Source organism: Bidens hawaiensis, unplaced genomic scaffold, assembly GCF_021521415.1.
Source record: "Bidens hawaiensis isolate Kalapana, Puna unplaced genomic scaffold, B.hawaiensis_p1.1 tig00016457_1, whole genome shotgun sequence".
In the NCBI taxonomy this organism is placed as follows: domain Eukaryota; kingdom Viridiplantae; phylum Streptophyta; class Magnoliopsida; order Asterales; family Asteraceae; genus Bidens; species Bidens hawaiensis.
The window spans coordinates 1-19269 of NW_027492506.1; the positions used below are offsets into that span (position 1 = coordinate 1).

Here is a 19269-nt window from a genome sequence, read left to right on the forward strand (position 1 = left end):
AGAAGGAAAGACTGAACATTCAAAAAAAAACTGTTTCTTGATTAGGGTTTATTGGTTTCTTGATTTTCTTGATATTAAGGGTTTGGTTTGGTTGGTATTTTGTGGGGTCATGGTTAGGTTAAAGTTTGAATTTTATTGACTTTGGTTTGAATAGTAATCCATGTTTTTAGCCATGATTAGCTAATTTGTGTGTGGTTAATTGTTTTTTTCTTGAATGGTTGTTTGGTATGAGTTTGATTTGGTCAAATTTGGTATCTTGAGGCTTTCCTTGCTTGTAGGTTTACAAGGGTGTGTTCATGTAACTTCTGACAATAATTAGAAAACCAAATGTAAAATTTTAAATTGGGATTTGGTTTTCAGGATTATGAGGTTAACATTAGAGTCGAATTCGGAACTCGATTTTCGAATCAAATTTGAATTCCTGTTTTTTTTTAATTTAATCGACCTGAATTTTTGAGAATCAAGTATATTTTATAAATAAATACATATTTTTTTTATAATATGTAAGGGTTTATTTATGTTTATTATTATGTTGGTTTATTTGAATAGATTTTTTGAGTTTCTATTCCGAATTTAAATTCAACTTAAAAATTTTTAAATATACTTTAGTATTCAATTTGAGTAACCTAAAAACTGGTAAATATAATTGACCAAATTGGGTGTGCACAAATTCAAATATAACAAGATGAACATGATCTAACTTTATGACCCTTTCGCAAGTTTGATTTGGTTTATTTCGAATAAAAACTTTATTTGATTATGATTCTATATGCCAAAAAAGAACGCGCTCATAGTTTTAGTTTGAGGATTTTGCCAAATAAGAGCCTTGTAAATGTTGTTATTATTCTTATACTCATCAATTGTGTGTCTACAATATTTTACGTAGTAATTAGGGTTTCGAGTTGATAAGGCACGACGAACACCTCTTCTATTTTATCCTATGGCACCATGAAAGGTGACCTTTTGGACCTACAAACCCATAACCCATGATACTTCCCTTTGTTCTTCTTCTAATGCATAAGCTACCAAGAAGGCCACTAACGATAAAAAATGATTCATTTTTACCAATATGAATTCCAAAACTAAATTCCTTGAGTATGCATGCATGATGGGTTCATATATTATTAAAAATGAAAGTTACAACTATCATGTCAAGTGGATGTCTTCAATCTTCATTACAATGACGATATAGAAGACGACTATGCCATGTCTCACTTCACGGAGACAAATAATAGTGTCGATCTCTTAGGGAAACCCATCCATTTCGTCACTTAGTATATGCTATCGTCAATATCTTATCAAGTGCTTATAGTTCCACGTAACATTTAGAATTATGCATTATATATCCATTTTATCATATAAACTAAAATGTGCAAGAAGTCGGTCGAACTCTATTATCATGAGCAGAAAAAATATAATATGAAAAAACTCATTGATAACAAGTGATATGGATAACATGTTATTAAGGTTTTAGAGGTCCAATGCCTGTGTTTAATAACAAGTGTTTATTATGTTAGTTTATTTTGTTACTAGGTTAAAAATCCGTGCGTTACACGGACTGGAAAATTAAAATGATATAATTAAGAAAAACGTATATGTTTGTTATCATTGTAATAACATATATTACATGTAATAACGAAAAAGTGGAAATTTATGTTTGTTATTTAAAAATCTCTGTAAAACTTATTCTTTACCAACAAAAAAAACCTACTATTATTATTAAACCAAAAGAGTAAAAGTCACATCTCAGCAACACGCTAATTTCCATTGAATACAAATACTCCAATACCTAATATATACTCATTCATCACAAACTCCACATGTACTACTTAAAGATTAGGGACTTGCTCCATTACTATGGAGTGAAACCAATTTATAGGAAAATCATCATAACTATTATGTAAAACTAAGAAAGTTCCCTTAATATTTTGGAAGGATATTATTCCTTTTTTCTCTTGCGATGATACTGTATCTCATTAATACCTACCTCATATTAGCTGCTTATTCTTTTTAAGTTGTTCTTTGCCCTTTTAATGTAGCTATTATTTGCGCATTTACTTGATTATCCTTTTTTACCCTTTTGAATTTACCCTTATGCTGTTGGAATTATATTTTGCACTTTGCATGCCCGCTTGTTGCATTTTCGAAATATAAATGCACAATATAAAATCTTACTTTCAAAGTCTTTTTTTCATTTTAGCTGTGATTCTATATAATAGCTTAAAGACCAATATAAACTATTTTGAAAATGATCCTAATTAATTTAAACTGGCCCATTTTGCCCCTAGCCAAATAAACAAAAATTTTAAAAATCACTTGATCTCGCACACTTTGTCCGGCTTAGTAGAATTAGGATAAAAAACATCGCTTTATCAAGAAAGTTTTCACATATAAACTTGTGATGCTCTCGTGATGCAGTAAGTAATACAAAACCTATGGATTCATAATCGGAACAAAAGATCCATTCTTTATGACTCAACAAAAATAAATTGAAACCTTATAATTTAATTCTTATAATAAGGTTGGGTTCGGGTCAAAACCAATTATGATCAGAATACGTTTGGGTTAAAATGGGTTGATGTATCAAATGTATCAAATAAGGCTGGTACCGTCGTTAGCACTTGGGTGGCGCGGTTGTTTATTGATAATTACTTTCTAAAAGAATATTCATTGATTTTTTGCTGGCCATCATCGTCTACACATTAAAAGTATGCAAATAATATACATTGAATTATAGCCTTACAGGTGAGCATTAAAACTATTCAAACACACAAATCTATCAAACATGATTTGGGTATAAAACCCTAACTACAATACAAAATAATACCAAAACAAACACAATTTAGGTGTAAGAACCCTAAATACAATAGTTAATACGAAGATACACATTGATGAAGATGAAAGGTTTACAAAACACCTGCTTGCATACAAATTAATCAATTAATTGTGACCATGTATATTGTGAAAACAATCATCAAGAACTAAGAATCGTAATCGACCAAGGGAAAATATGATTTACCTAGATGATAATGAAAAAATAAGGTACTTTGTAGCTTTAATTGAAGAATTAATCTTCTAACTAAGAATTAATTTCAAGAAACAATAAAAAATCTTAAAATTTAAGGAAGTTTGTTATTAAAAAATTACTCATGCATAAATTAAGAAAGCTAATTGCAAGGAGGGTCAAATAAGATGGTTCAATTGAAATGCCACTTGGCATAAAAATAGATCAATTAGGTGCCATGTGGCACAATTATTATTTTTGTATATTATAATAGTAGATTAAGTGGTTTTGTAGCAATTAAAACAATAAAACAATATTTTTGTGTTCTTATACAAACATGTTCGTTTTTTGTAAGATAAGAGTGAATAAACCTGATTTAACTTATATTAAAATATATAAAATATAAAATATGTTAAAGAGTGGCTTGTCGATGATATACATGTTATGGGCTTAAGTCTGTTGAATTGTGAACCCAATGAGAGACCGAACTGCATGTTTGCATGTTGGGTTCAGAACTTAGTCTCCTTGTCTACTACTTTTATGGCAAACACATCAATTTTTTTATTTTATAATCTTTTGTATTTCTAGCTAAATTATTATCAACTTATATAAAGATAACTAAGATATGATTCCTATTAAATTTAAGTTGTGTCCTTTTTATTTTTTGTCATTTTCTATATTTCCGACGATAAAGTTTAAAATAAACACGTATTCTATGAGTTTTGTGAGTATCGTTTTGTTTTGTTTTAGACAACACTTGTATACGTAACTTGAGGTAACAAAGTTATGAAGAAATGTATATAGTTTAAGCATCACCTACATAATAGTATGTGATCGCTAAAACACATGCGTGTTTAGTATCCTATCATTATGAGAAAACTCCAAAATTCATTAAATAAAAATAAAAAAAAATGTATTTAATAGCTAGGAAGAGGTTAAATGTTATTTTTTCAGCTTACTTGAAGAGTAGCGCTTTACATATTGTTTAAGACTTCGTTGTAGCGGGCTATTAAGTGTTATATTTTATCGACGTAAATAAGTATCAACACAACTTTATATCAGAAGTGATCCTCCTGTTCCTATATTAATATCTATACTTACATTAAATATGTTCATATAATATCAAGATCTTAATTGTAACATTTCTTTTTCTTGATGTAGCTTCTACCCATTAATACTAACAAAAACAAAAACCCCACGTATCGTCACGTCTACTGGTCTTCAACATCCATTAATAGTTCCAACAGAAGCTGATGCATTCAAATCCCCATTTTCTTGCTTTCCTGATTGAGCTTTTCTATATGAATCCAACAACACCTCAAATGGCGGAGTTTTGAGTTCTTCTGTGTCGACTTTGTTTGATAATTTTTGGAAATACGGTGAACACAAAGAATCATCCACCTGTTGCAAACAAAAAGATACAACATAGAATTATATTTCATGCAAATTGAATAAAAATGAATCAAAAAGTCAACATGGTCAAAGCTCTCGAGTCAGCCGCAATGTCATCATTTTGACTGCCTTTTTTTTAAACTTTGATTGTCTTTTCAAGGTAAAGAATTTGGTTGCAAAAAATAGTAATTTGATCAAAGGTAGATTTTAAGTTTTTAACTAAACAAAAAATGTAGTTTTTCTTGATAATTTACTACCATGTATTCATTAATCAAGCACGTTTCAACATCTTTCGTGATCTCGGTTATTTTGTCAGAATGAGCAGTCTCCATATCTTTCATAGTATCACGAGAAATTCTAGTTAGTGAATTTATCCCCTCATTTTCTTCATGGTTAAACCTCAATAAATCTGCCAAAAAAGTAATAATAATAAAAAAAAGATAACAATAATATATGGTATATTGTTGTAATTATTGTAGATGTTGCATAATGGGAAATTCACATTTAAAAAAAAAAATATTTGGATTATCATGTCTTACATTCAATGGATGTGAGAGAACCACTATGTGCAATATCTACATCTTCAAGTGCTGAGGAAGCCATGGTTGAAAATCTAGTGTAAACTGTTTGGTTGGTTTCAAGGGCATCCCTGCATTTAAAAAACATGATGAAAGAAACCAATTTAGTTACAAATTACATTCAGTTGACATGCTGCAGTACAAAATAAAAGTCAAAACTTGGAAGTATTCTTTTGTTAAAAAGATTTCTTTCAACATCTACAGTTAACACCCTAACAGATGAAACCAACATAAAAATGATGATTCAGAAATCCCCAAAATTGTCATTCAGTCAAAAACATATACTGAGTTTTTTAACGTAACTTTGACCACAAAAGTCAAACAAGTAACTTTTTAAACTCACTTGATTTTGGATTCCACAGATTCTACATGCGTTTTCTCTAATCTGGTTAGAGATTCTTGAACTTGCTTCCATTGTTGGTCACCCATTCTTGCCTTGGTTATCCTTTACATTTCAAATAAAAATATTGTTAATAAGTTTAACAAATATATTTATTATATATTTGCTATATGAGAGGTTTTTTGTACCAGTTTTGAAGCATGGATGTCAAACCACTTTTCACAATTTGGGTTGTCTTTTCATCCTCAATATAATGTTTCTTTGTTTTTTCCAAGAAACTTGTATATTCATCTTCTGTGGAGGAAGTCAAAGAATGCATGTTTGACATTTTGTTACGAAGCATGTAGGTTTCGCTGCCAATATAGCTTCTAATATCATCTAGTTCTGTTTGAACCTATCAAATATAACAACATATTAATCCATTGTTTCTAAAGTGGAAAACAGACGGGTTGAATGACAGGTCAACAAGAGTTTCTCAAATTTTAGTGCATGTTGAAACAGGCCAATTAATGCATTAGTTATGATTACAGAAGCAATATTATCACAACAATGATCAAAATCAATAAACAAAATGATTTAGGAGGTTATGGGCATTAAAGATAGGCTACTTTCAACGCATTTAACCCCTTCTAGCTAATCTTTTTTATTTGGCCAAATTTATAATATACAGCCCAAAGTGACCCATTCATAAGTAGGAACGAACACAAACGAATCCGCGTTGGTTCGTTCAACTTTAACCGAGCAAGCGACAAAACAAGAACAATTAAACAAACGGGGTTTTCTTGTTCATGCTTGTTTGTTAAGAAAATGAACATGTTCGTGTTTGGTTATGTTCTCAAGTTAAAAGTAATGTGACGAACAAAGTACTAAGCCTAAAAAGTTATTTAAAGTTTTAAACAAGACCAAGTTGTAATGTGTCAAAAAAATTTAATGAATATATTAATGAGTATAAACTAACCAACTTAAATAAATGTAAACTATCGAACATAAACGAATTTAAATGAACGAAAGTTCACAAACATAAATGAATGAACGAAACATGTGTTCATGTTTGTTCGTTTAACTAAATGAACAATTTTTATTTTTTTTTTTGTTCATACTCGTCCGGTTATTAAATAAACGAACCTCCTTCCAAACGGTTCACGAACTGTTCACAAAATGTTCAGTTCGTTTACGAGCCTATTCATAAGTAGATGAGTCGTAATTGCCAATAAGGCATGCAGAAACCATAAAAATAAAAGAAAAAATTTACACACCAGCTGTCTCTTTTTAGCATTTGAATTTGCTAAAAGTTCTGCCACTTTGTCTAACACTTGTTTGTCTTCACCATTGGCATAGTCCTTTTAAAGAAAATTTAAGACGGTTATAATTTGCTTATAACAAAAAGACAAAAAGTAGGAATTTTTTAAGTAATTAAGATTGTAAATACCTCAAACTTTTTCTTAAATTCACTTAATTTCTGATCATATATAGTCCGAGCTTCTTCCACCGTTTGAATAACAGTAAATATGTCCTTGCTTAGAGTCTTGAAGAAATTAACTGTATTACTAGATGCAGATTGAGTTGTCTGATACGCTCTCAACTGGCTCTGGTTACCAAAAAAAGCATAAAAATTAACTTAAACGGGTCAAAGATTCTAGATTTTTGACTAGTAGCTAATGATGTACCTCATGCTGTTGTTGCCAAAATGAAGCTATACTTTGCTCTTGTTCATTAAGGTTACTATGCAAATCATTAAGTACGTCACCAACTTTGACTGATGCTTCTTTAATAAGCTGCATAACAACATAAATACATGCCTGATATTCATTAAACCCGTTATTTTTATAAAAACAGAAACGATTAAAGTATTTACTCACTTCTGTAAGGGCAGAAGAATGCTCAACAACTTCAAAATTTATGTTGCCAAATGTTGTTTCTGAATGTCCACTGAATTCAGTTGCTAGTTCAGCAAGAGATTCAATTCCACCACTAAATAGATCTTTAATTTTTTTAACCCGCATTTGAAGTTCTTCATTAGCCTATTAAAACAAAATAAATAACTCCAGTTTGTAACGTTTATTTTATTACAACTAAAGATAAGAGACATGTTATAAAGTGCGATAAGCAAGTGAAAAGTTACACGGAAGCTGGGTAGCAAAATGAGTGGATCGGACAGGTTGGGTCAAAACATGCAACTGTTGGGTAAGATTGACTCAAAATATTGTTTGTTCAAAAGATTACTTTGTGTGTTCGGTATAATTAAAAAGTTGATTTTTGAATAGATGCCTAATTTTAGTTGACCATATTCCTTTTTGGTTTGACTTTTTGACTTTAGCCATTTGATCCATTATTAAAAAAACTCCTAAGTAAACATGTCAAAATTGTCCCCTCTAAAAAGAACTGTTGTATAAAAAGAAATAAATAATAGAACCACGCAATACGATTAAAGTAAGTTTAGGCAAATATGATTTTATAGTTACCATATTTTGTTCAGTTAAGAACGATTTCATATGTTTTTCAATTGCATTTAATTGTTGTTCTTGGTGTGTCACAGAAGAAACAATAATCTTGTGAAGAACTTCAAGATGTTGAGCTAATAATGTTTGGAAGCTCTGAATTAGCATTTTGTTTCCTTCTTCTATGTGGTTCTTATGCTCTATCACACACAAATAAAAAAAGAAATAATATCATTACAAGTCCTTAAATCAATACCAAAAAAGGGTCTACTTTATAAGAAAAGTTGATACAAACCAATTTTCGCGAACAAGCTGGATACCTCCGATGTTGCATTCTCAAGCTCACCATGAAGCTCAGCCGCTCTTTCAGTGAGTGTTTTTTCTAAATTATAGTTGAAAATGTCAGTGAATTTGAAAATTTGGAATTTACTTGTCATTAAATATAAAAGTAACTTAACTTGCTCACCAGATCCAAGAAGATTAAGTATAAGATATTCTTTTTCTTTAGTCATCTCATTCGATTGTTTTAGTTTATCATTTAGCTTGGATACATCTTTCTTGCTTTCTTTGAGTTCTCTCTGAAGTTAATAAAATCATTCGATTAGATGAATACTTCTGAGGAGTGTAATGAAGTTAAACAAAAACAGCAGTCTACCTCGGTGTTTTCAAGTCTTTGACTTAGTTCTGTAGTCAACTTTTGCTGATAAAAGAAGAGTTCTTGAAGATTCAATAGTTCCTATAAAAATCAGTTTCTCAGTGTTTAATAGTATGATGATAAGGTCCGTATGGTACCAAAAGATAGGTATGTTTACCTTACTTTTTAACTCTAGTTTCTCAGTCATTTCCTACAAAAAAAAATGATTAAAAAATGTTATATTATACACAAAGGTACATCACTACACATTTATGATGATTCTGACTCTGATTGGAAATTTTGACATTTGAGTCCTAGTAAGACAATTTAAATTAACTTTAGAAAGGCGAATAATGCAACTGTTTCACTTTATTACGTGTTGGGGTCAAACAACACAACCTTAGCAGGGAATTAAAACAATTAATATGAAGATAAACCTTCCTGGAAGCTTCTTCTCTCAGGTAACGATCATGTGGTATATATATGCCATTTTTCTCCCTTGTAGCATGCAATTCTAACAAAGAAAAAAACCATAGAATTACGAAAGTATTAATTTTCAGCAACCAACAGTCGACAGAAACCAAATTTCTTTACCTTGCTTAAGACTGTCGATTTCAGTGTAGAGTTCTTTAACAGCTACTGATTTTGTCACCTTATGATTAACCTGATATATTAAAAAGAAGGGAAATTATAACAGATCAAAACGACTAAAAATTTAAAATTCTATAAATGCAAACTAACCTCTGGTCTATTCTTGATGCTTTTAGCCCGATATGCATAATCTAGTGTGTTTTGTGTTTCTTCCAAAGAATGGATAGAAAGTGACACGGTAGCTATTATGCATGTTTTTGTTTTCCCTCCTAATGAATCTCTTAACAACCTTGTTAATTTGCTGTCTCTGATGTTTTGAAGTATTGTGTTTACAAAAAAAGTTGCATTTAACTTTAACATTAGCATGTTTGTAGTAAAAAACCGTCACCTGTAAGGCACATGCCCTGAGTGGTCAACCAGTGCATTTATTACACGACCGAGTGTAAGCAAACTCTTGTTGATCTCACCAGCTTCCCTTGCTCTTCCCTGCCATAAATATAAAGTCAAGGGTTGACCTTAAAAGTCAAAACTCTCATTTTTATACCTCTTTTGCCCCAGAACGTAATATGTTTTCTGAACCAGCAAGATCCACAAGATTTAGCTTCCGCATTTAATTATTTCAACCCCATCTGTACTATTTTCCTTAATTTGAATTGTGATTGTAAATAACGAATGCGATCGATTACTTTGTGTGTTAATAAGTGTTTCAGCTGTGTGCTTTCTTGAAGAACCCTTTTGCAAGATTTGGTATATTTCATCTGCGCTAGATACAAGTTCCTCTTCTAACCCTCTCATAAAAACGCACCTTTCCCATCTTCCATTAAAGATATGGGCTTTTTGGTCTTTTCATCAGGAGCCAAAAGATCTGTTATTTCCTCATTATAGAGCTCTATATACGTCACTTTCATGCTGTAATCTGCATTTTGAAATTCTAGTGTGTTGAAAAGTTGCTCAACTGCTCTTGGAATTACTCCAACATCCTCATGAAACTCTCCATTCTGTTTATAAGCAAGAAAAATACTTAAACTGAATGAAACGCAAGCAGAGGTAGCAAATGTAGGCTTGTAAATGAACTAAACATTCAGTGAACCATTCATGAAGTCAACAGGACAAAATACTAACCATAAAAATTCATATTGATTCTTTAAACATGAAAAGGAGAAACCAATAATGACACTAGTGTTCATGACGAATGACTGAATGTGAAAAATGGTGCTAAATCCATGCAATTATGCAAATTCTGAGTCAAATTTAATATGTGATGTATTTGACCTAAAAAATAAAAGTGTTGGGACTTTTTAGCAAGAGTAAGACCTTTAGTTTTCCACCTTCACCTTCCATTGTATAAGTTTTTCCAGTACCCGTTTGCCCATAAGCAAAAATGGTCCAATTATATCCTTCAAGAGCTTCTTTAACAATCGGGCTAACCACTTGATCATACAAGTCCTTTTGTTTTGAGCCCGGACCGAACACCTATACATACAAATATGTCAATAATCAAGATTCAATGGAAGTCGAAAAAACGTTAGAAATTACACAAACATAAATTAAGAATCATACCTTGTCGAAACAAAAAGTTTTATCCGACTGCTTATTACCCATGTTTTGGCTAACAATCACTTCTTGTCTATCCTCGTTACAAGTAACCACAACAGGTATCTTTGACCTCACCTCATCATTGCTAAGTGGCCTGAAAACCACACATTTGTGAGACAATTCATATTGATAACAAATTCTGGCACAGGTATGGTATTAGGTGATCCCGACCCGATTACCCAAACCATATCTAGTAGTTTCATTATGTAAAAAATGAAAGTTTTTACATGTAGATATTAATTATATTTTGTATGCTATGATGAACTTACTTTATGGGATTTATATCATCATGATTTTTTCACATTTTAGATATTCAAACATTATATGGTGATCATGATATGTATCATATTTCAATGTGTTGTAGTTAGTTAGTTACAAACACACAACTATACAAAAAAATAGAATGTTAAAAATATTTAATTTTATTATTTTTTTGAGCAGCAAACAAAATTTTATTACTATATTTTCACTTAATTCCACAAAAGGATCCAATTAAAATAAAAAAAATGCACCAAGAAATCCCAACGGGTACTTTTTAACAAACTAACATGCAGTCCCGATACTCAACAAGATATACAATAATACTCGAAACAGACCTGCAACGCAGGATAACTTGCACATTGACACCTTTATCTTTATCATCTTTATTACATGTGCCATTTTCACTCGACCATAACATTTGTGTTGGCAACAAAGGGACGAAACTCCCTCGTCTCTGTTGATACGACTTTGTATTATCCATAAATGAAGCCCGATTAGTCCCTCGTTCCTTTTCAATCAATAAACAAAATCCGTAAACAAGTAAGTGAAATAATAACCAATTAAACACGTCACAAAACTTACAAAAGAAGCACTCTAAAAGTCACAACTACCCAAACCACAACAACATAAATGAACCCAAAAGTCAAAACTATTGAACTTAAGAAAAAAATATAGAAAAAAAGTTGGATGGGACATTTTAACAAACACTTGGAGTGCATACATGATGGGTGTCATGGGTAATGATCATGAGACTCTGAAACAAACTACCGGATGAATATGGTGATACCCTGATGAAAACTAATTGAAACTAACGAACACCTAGTAAGAATATTGATGAAAATTAAGTAGTTGAACAACCACGGCCGGCAATTTAACAGCTTATTGGCGATAAATACTACCTTTTTATTCAGAAAAAAAATGTGGGTTTGGATTGTAGTGATTGTTAGAGTGAAATTGAGTAATAAAAATTGAAACTTGATGGCGTTACAAAGAATTGAATTGAAATGAATTGAAAGAAAGAAGCTTACTTGAAGGAGTCATGACTTGCGTTTTAGGTAGGTTTGACTGTTTGAATATGGTTAATTTAATGGTGGGTCTATACACGTTATGTTAGTATATTTGTATTCATGTAATTGTTTTGTGTATTTTGGTCTTGATTGATTTCATTTTGAATAATACAATTTGAAGGAATCTTTATAAATATTTAGAATAGAATGGATAGTTAAAAAAAATCGGATTTTCTTAATGTTGTAACTAGTAAGACAATCTGGAAGGCTAGAACGAGCGTCTGTAATGGTGTTGGTTGAAAGACGAAAATGTTCAAATACGTCTTATTGTGCGAAAATATCTTTCGTCTAGAAAAACCAGAAGAGTGTGTAGCATTTAATTTATTTATTCTTATTTTTTATTTACTTTTTGTAATAAAATTCCAATTATGCTTATGTAATAAAGGTTTGTAAAATTTATTTATTATTATTAATTTTAATGTATACACGTGCTATTAATTTAAAATAATAAAATTAAATCCGTGTGTAAATTCTTTAATGAAATTTAATAAGGTTATAATAAATGTATTTTTTCATATCGTGTTAAAATTAAATTACCATATCTAAAGTGGTTATGAAAAAACATGTAAAAGTTATGAGAGTGATGCTAGAGAAAAGTTCGTGGGTAGGTATTTCTAGTGTTGTTGTGCACGTTACATGTTGTCAGTAATTTTATAATGCAACGTATAATAGTTGAAAAGTCTAACTTATTTTATGCTCGTATATGTAATAAGGTGGATTTTCAACCAATTTATCTCTTATCAACATTATAATATGTTCACGACTTCATGAGTATGTATTGTGCCACTAATTATTATGCATTTGGATCGGATGTTGCAGATATCTTATATGGTGTGTAGCATAATATTATTTAATAATTTGAATTGACATTTCAAAAATAACAACATAATGATGGTCTTCCACCATTCTCCCACTAGCAGCCAATTAGTCATCGTGGTCCTCACGAAATACACCATCTGCCACCTTTACTCCATTACATAATGATGTCTAAATCAAATACTATGTGTTATTATTTATATTGCTATTGCTATGTTATTTTACTGATTTATTTATATACGTTTACAATAGCTTTTATGCATATATATTATTTATGTATTTTTATTGCTATAATAAAAAAAAATTATATAAATAACAACTTAGCAGATTCGTTTAGGCTCAAGCCTACTAGAGCAGTAGAGCTCGATAAGTGAAGCTCGGAATAGTATATCAAATTAACTTATTTTTATACTTGACCTCGTTTAAGCTAAACTCGATTCGAGTTTTTGACGAGCCAAATTCAAACAGCCAACGAGCAGCTTGACTCGTTTACATCCGGTCCAAATGAAAGGCATAAGCATGATGCTTTTGAGTCTTAACCAACATCCACCTACCTTTCCCTCCATTTCTGAAGTCCAGCCAGTGACAAACTATCACGTGTTAATCACGTGACTTGATATCGTACGTTAGGTCTCATGACATTCCCCTAATTAATCTCGTGACGTCATCATCTTCCTCCTAAAATCATAGATATGATTTCAATGGCCGATTGATTGATCTGTTTCATCACGTCAATGGCGTGTCTTTGGATCTTTAGGGTTTCGATCATTCTTCTCATTTGTTTTCCAGGTAGTTAATTAGATCATCGATTTCAAACAAGCATATTCAATTATTTCACCGACCAACACATTATAACCTAATTATTTAGCTTTTCTGATTCTAGATTTCAATAATGCAGCATTCAGCTTTTGTTTTTAATTGTATATATTCTATAACAAACTGGAATCGTGGTTATTGTAAGGTGTTGTGTGAGATCTAGAGCTTAAACAAGCTCGAGCCAGAATATAAGCTTGTTTAATAGACGGTTGAGCTTGAGCTTCACTAATCAAGCTCCTTCGCGAGCCTATCATTTATATAGTATCTATGTCATATATATTTTTATTTAACTATTCTATATATATTAAAAAGTAAATGGTAGTTCATGAGATTTTCTGTTAGACGCTTAATTCAATTTATTTCTATATTTTTTATTGGGATGTGATTTCATACGCCACCCCCATGCTGACTGTACAGACCTGTACAGCTCGTTATTATTTAAACAGTTATATAAAATAATTAATAAATGGGAAACGAGTCTAGCCTGAGCTTCGGAAATTACTTACGAGCCGATTTGGAGCTTTAGAAATAGAGCTTGAGAGCTTGAAACGAGCTAAGCTCATCCTCAAGCTCTCTATAAGTTAAACGAGCCGAGCTCGAGCATAGTCAAGTTCGAACCCAGCTCGGCTCGTTTACACCCCTAAATAATAGATTATTTGTTTATGTTTGTTGAATTTGTGGTTTTTTTTGTTTTGTTTTGTTTGCAGAAGTGTTATTATCAGCAGTTGTGAAGAAACACTAAATGACCCCGGCAGATTACGGATAATCTTAGGGTTAAGTAGATGTTTCCCACGAGGGTTAGGTCCGGCAAAGATGGTTATTCTTCTCGACCTGCAAAACAGACACCGTAAGCTCGTCACTGAGAAGGGGGGGTTCCTCATTGTGACCACCCTCCGGCGTGAGAATCAGACTAGATTGCTCTGAATATGTGTATATTGAGAGAAATAGCTAGAGAAGATAAGATGATGATACCGTTACAAGGTGTTGGAGTATTTATAGCCGAAGGTAGGTTTCCAGGCAGGTACGGCTAGCTGTATATAATATTCCTTTTTCACCAACCACGGGCTACGTTCGTGCCACGATGGGAGTTGGTGGGTAGGCAGCGTCTGATAGTGACATTTTGTACTGGAGCGTACTCCTCCTCGTACTATTGTCGGTGAGCTGTCACCCTGTGATTGGTTCATGGGCTGCTTTTGTCAGATCTTGTCTATTTGTCCATACCTTGGTAGGTATAGTACAAAAGATCTTCTAGAAGCGTACGGACTGGCTCTTTTGGGCGGGAATATTCCCGCCCTGCTCATTCCTTCAGGTGACATTGCTGAAGTATAAGAGTTAGTGCCTTATACGTGTAGCCTTACTGTTAGTGCAGCTAGCCTTCCTTCTTGGCTTGTACCCACAGCTGCGGGAACAGGCAGGGTACTGTACCAAGGGAGGCTTTCCTGCGGGAACAGTTGGCTTACTGCGTGTAAGGTCTTCATCTCTGAGCATGGTGGGTCCTGCGGATCCAGTTGGTCTTTGCGCAGACGTACCTCTTCAAGGTGTGTCTTGCGGGTCCAACTGGTCTTTGCGGGGACCTACCTCTTCAAGTCCCCCCAGTCCATTGTTCTTCTCATGAATTGTTAATAAGTGAGAGGAACTTTTGGACTTTAAGCAAGGGGTTTTAAAAAGGGGTTTTCGTTTTTTAAGGTTCTCCATGGGGATTCTTCCCGCGGTTTTCCTAATGTCACTTGCAGAAAATTCCCGATTTTTTCTGCCTGATCTTTGGATATGATGCGGGTAGGTGTGTAACCTCTTCGCAAGTCGGGAGCGTTGAGTTTCACTTGTATAGATTCTTCACGGGGTATTGGTAGTTTCAGACACAGTGATCAGTTATGTTAAACAGCCAATTCCACCTTGAAGCTTCAAACAATCTAGTTCTCAACGTTCCCGCCATGCGGTGGTGTTATTTCCCTTTCCGCAAGCATGATCCATAAGATCCATCCTGGGTTCAATTCCCTGCAGGTGCTGAGTATGTGAAGGGTTTCACCTTGACACTGTACCCGCACTTGTCTTACGGTTCCTTGTTTTCCAAGGTATCTTCTTGGCTTCAATTCCCTGCAAGTGCTAAGTATGTGAAGGGTTTCGCCTTGACACTGTACCCGCACTTGTTTTATGGTTTCTTGTTTTCCAAGGTAAGGGGGTATATTCCCTCTTATTTTTGAATCTTTTTGAATCTTTCTGAAATTCGAAGAGTTGGTGAAAGGATAAGGACAATCCAAACGGCTGAAGGGACGTTGGCGTCTTCTGACGGTTTCAGGACGTGCAGGAAGTTATGATGACGTGACAGCATGTGGTCAATCAGGACGCTTTTTCAGGCGCGTGGGCGTGAGTTTCATGTCACGCGCCATTCTGACACCTGTTGCCAGCTTGCTTTTATGACAAACTGAAAATTTTTCTTACTTTTTCAGACACTCATCACGACTTGACTCAAATTTTCGGGACGAAAATTCTTTAACATGGGAATGATGTGACAATCGTCAATTTCAGGTTAACCCCGTTAACTCAACTCCGTCAATTCAAACTTTAAGATCGTTGAATCTATAACGCACACTTCATTACATTTAAACTAGGGTTTAAATGACGCTTAACACTTACTACATGTGTAGTCTTTCGGGATTTGCACCGAAACGCAAACGAGTTGACGCGAACGATTGATAAATAAACGACAAACGTCAAAACACTAATTATGTGATAATTATGTGTTAGGTATGTGTGTGTTACTTGATTGTTATGTGGAATGTTAAACAAGAAACAAGAACCAACTAGTTTAGGCTAGAGATGTAACACTTGAAAGATTAGGGACTAGAGTGTAACTTGTATTATTATAAATATAACCTTAACACTAAACCCTAAATTATTTTCTAAACACAAGACCCGATCGGCCTCCCTCCTTGCTCCCTCACGGCTGCCGTCCACAACACTCTCACATATACACCTCAAATCAAGTGATTAATCCAAGAACTAGGTGCTAGGAAGGTATACTTGATCATCCCTTACCTCCTTGTTGTTTAATTTTGATGTTTAATGGGTTAAGTATAAACCCTAGGCAGCCGATTTTGGTTCATGTATATGGTTAATATGATTGTTGTTATTTGGATAATGAATTGATAACTAGATTGATGTTGTTGCATGATTCATTGTTGTCTTTGATTTGAGTTAAAACACAAACCCTAATCTTGTATGTATGGTGTAATTGAGTTGCATGGATAGTAGTATTAGTGTCTAGCATGTTATATGATTTATTTGTGATCCATGGCTAGTGAAATTGTTAAGTTTTGATGTGAACAGAATCTGGACAGAATGTATGTACGATGTTCAAGTGACTGTAACGAAGTGTAAACGTGAAAATTGGTTGAGATTGTGGGTACTGCAGTAAACTAGGTTGAGTCTAGTTTTCATGAAGTATAAGTTTGTAATTTTTGGACAAGTATAAGTGTGCTTTTATGATTTTACAAAAACGTGGTGCAAAGCTGAGCTGCTAGACCTGCTGTTAGGTTATGTTGTAAATGTTATATCTCATGAACTACGAGACCAATTGGGTTGGTTCCACTTCTGGAAGTTGACTCATTGAGTTAGGAACCAAACCCAAGTGGTCTTGCATTTATTGGATTTTTCGTTTAACGGGAATTGCAAATAACATTTTGTTGCGCATGAATCTGACTGATATGAGTTTGCTGTAATGTTTTGGTCATTATAAGAAAAATATGTGGAATAAAAATAAGATAAAATATGTTCTGGAAACCTAAGATATGTATGCTTCTGTGGTGATTTTTGGTGAATTAATTGAGACGTTATGATTGGTGAACTAGTGCAATCTTTCAAGTAAAAATTCTGTCATAATGAAACTAGCTGCTGAGTTGTGTAAAAATGCATGAAATATGATAGTTTTTATATAATTGTTGTGTTTTGACCAAAATACCCTTGCGGGGAATAGTTGTAAATTGATTGCCATGAATTGACCAAATTGCCCTTATGGGGAATAATGGTTAGTTAATCTTTGTTTGTTGACCAAAATGCCCTTACGGGGATAATTGCTAGTAAAGTATGTTATTAGTACGTGACACGAAAGTAATTGCTCACTCATGTATCGTATCACAATTGTACTTGTTTAAGTCACACACAATTCACAAACGAAACACGAAATCTGTTACGTGCATAGGTATTATGTGCCGAGTCTAGAGACTCGTTAAACGTACCGATACTTAGAAAATCTCTTTGTTATTTAGAACGCTAGAGAGTTTCTACGACGCACATCACTTGGTGATCTAGATCGGGATATTCTTCGCAAACAGTGAGTTTCACTTACCCCGCTCTTTGAACTGTTTTCAAACGTTTTTCACTTGGGGGAGATAACATACTCCGATAAACGTACTTTCTGAGATAAACGCATATTTAAGATTTTGTTATAAATTATATATCACTTGTAAAGGCTAAGCGGCAAACGTAACATTTGAAGTCCCACACATCGGACCGGTTAATATTTGGAATAGCGAGTCACTGTTGAGTAGTACTACTGGGTTTGACAAACCCCACCCGACGCTAAGCTCAACTGGAGGTTAAGTGGGTGTAATTTTGGCTAACACTTACCATGGTCTGGATTGACCTGGTGACGGGCACTTGATAAACAGTCAGCTTCGGTCGCGAACCACTTAGCGATACTTGTTGTATAGATTAGCTACCTATCGATATATAATTTGACATAACACTATCTGGTAACGCAACACTTAAACGTCGTAACGGGGTTACGCAACACTTAAACGTCGTAACGGGGTTACGCAACACTGAAACGCCGTAACGAGGTTACGCAAAACGCAAAACGATTTATCTTATTTAACTTGTGAACTCACCAACCTTGTGTTGACACTTTTAGTATGTTATTCTCAGGTAGCCGAGGCGGGCGCGCGGTTTAGGAGCATGCATTAATTGAAAACATCTTTATTCTGCAAACTTAATTTTAACAGTTACATTTGGTTTTAAGTCGTCCTGCGTGACGCAACTTTTGAATTAAGGTTTTACGCTTCCGCACTTATTACATTTAAACGTTTTTCTTTGGTTTGATTATAACTAATGATTCCGATCCTGCCAGTTCACACCCTCTGACGGTAAAACTCCGTTAGTGGATTTTGAGGGTGTGACAGCTTTATCCACACGTGTCGCCGTTTCATTGCACCTGCGCTCTCTCTCTCATTCGCATTAAATTCATCGCATTCATTGCGATGAGTATATAAGGGGGGAGAGGGTGCATCTAATCCCATACCTTCACTTCACTCTTCTTTTCTTCTTAAGCGATTTCCGGTGAATACTCATCTTTTCCGGCGAGCATTCTTCTGAAACCGCTTTCTTTAACTTTTTAAAAAATGTCTTCTACTCATGATCCAGAGATTGATGTCGAGGAATCTGACGTTTACCTCGAGAACCCGACGTATACGTCCGATAAGGACGACAAGAGTACTGCTGGCGAGTGCCAGTGTACTCTTTCTGTCGATGTGTACCATTACATCGTCAAGAAGTTCATGCTGGAGCCGTATGAGCCAGAGTTTCCGGAGCCCAACCAGACGGTGTATGATGCCCCTAAGGGCAAGATAGGGGTTTACGCCTCGTTCTTCATATATGGGAATCTAAGATTCCCATTAACGAAGTTCGTATACCGTGTTTTGGAGAAACACGGTGTGCATTTGACGGAGGTGCACCCAATGG

General features: G+C 33.8%; 1 pseudogene across 1 annotated transcript; it reads right to left on the reverse strand.

The window, feature by feature from the left end:
• Positions 1-4161: 4161 nt before the first annotated feature.
• LOC143551447 (kinesin-like protein KIN-5D) lies at positions 4162-12092 on the reverse strand (annotated as a pseudogene). Its single transcript, XR_013138493.1, has 22 exons — positions 11170-12092; positions 10538-10667; positions 10292-10450; positions 9522-9975; positions 9366-9463; positions 9128-9284; positions 8981-9050; positions 8824-8900; positions 8565-8597; positions 8408-8488; positions 8219-8330; positions 8048-8134; positions 7777-7952; positions 7174-7335; positions 6982-7089; positions 6744-6902; positions 6571-6654; positions 5503-5708; positions 5318-5419; positions 4936-5045; positions 4654-4805; positions 4162-4405 (listed from the first exon to the last, which is right to left on the reverse strand). The product of XR_013138493.1 is annotated as a kinesin-like protein KIN-5D (transcript).
• Positions 12093-19269: the final 7177 nt, after the last annotated feature.